This window comes from Ipomoea nil, unplaced genomic scaffold (genome assembly GCF_001879475.1).
Source record: "Ipomoea nil cultivar Tokyo-kokei standard unplaced genomic scaffold, Asagao_1.1 scaffold1043, whole genome shotgun sequence".
Lineage (NCBI taxonomy): Eukaryota > Viridiplantae > Streptophyta > Magnoliopsida > Solanales > Convolvulaceae > Ipomoea > Ipomoea nil.
Window position 1 is genome coordinate 11,707,579 of NW_017617471.1, and position 1,175 is coordinate 11,708,753.

Sequence of the window (1,175 nt, forward strand, 5' to 3'; positions counted from 1 at the left end):
TAATTTTACCGGTAAATTAGACTTATTTGATAAATTCAAATGTTTAATTGTACTTTTTTAAAGTTCAAGAACTTAATTGTACTTTTGTGTAAAGTTCAAGGGTCTACCTTTTTTCCACGAATAATGAAAAATATGCCATTTTTTGATTTTTTTTTTTCAAATAAAATTGTGATATATTTTAGTTACGTAACATATCAAGATAATAACACCTTTCAAATAAGTTTGAGCGCTTTAAATTTGTTCTTCAGGCAAATGATGATTCATGAGAAATTTTATGGGAGAGATTTTTTTTATTTTTTTTTTCCAAACAAACGAGAACTTCTTTAAAAAATTGAGACAATAAAAATTTTAATTTTATCATTGAATTCGATAAGAACTGAATAATGGTATTGGATGACTTGATTACAAATAAACAGATTATATGTATATATACAATGAGGAAAGTACAGAGAGATTAGAATATATGTATATATACAATGAGGAAAGTACAGAGAGATTAGAATATATGTATATATACAATGAGGAAAGTACAGAGAGATTAGAATAGAGAGTCATAATCTAATTCAAATATATAGAGTTCTAATAAATTCCTGTTATATCTGCACGTGTATGTGTTTAATTTCATCATCGAATGCCTCTTTTGTCTACTAGACTACAACATGCATGTGTGCGTAGAATTTTTCTCCAATTACCCGCACGGGTTTAGCTCAATGGTATGGTTTAGTGGGCAGTATTTGGGGTAAGAGACCTAGGTTCGAACCTCGGTGGTGGTAGTGTGGGAATTATGTCCAAAGTGGACAGATTCCTTGTGCGGCGGCATTTGGCCTTGCCTACTAACCCATTGAGTCACCGTAATTTACATGTTCTGTCGGGTCGGATGGAGATTCAGCCTTTTGGGGTAAGAATTTTTCTCCATTTTTGGTCGTATAAAAGAATTGATAACGAATTGAAATTAAATTTTATAAAAAAAAAATACTTGAAATATTGATCTAAGAAAAAATTTTGCTTTGTTAATTTTAGCACTTAACTTTTAAAAGTGTCAATTTAGTACTTTGAGTATGTAATTTTTGTCAATTTTGATCACTCTAGCCAAATTTGACCGGAAAACCTTAGTCCAACATTTAGTCTATAATCTGAGGGACAAAATCGTCTTTTTTAATCTCGTCCGAATTAAA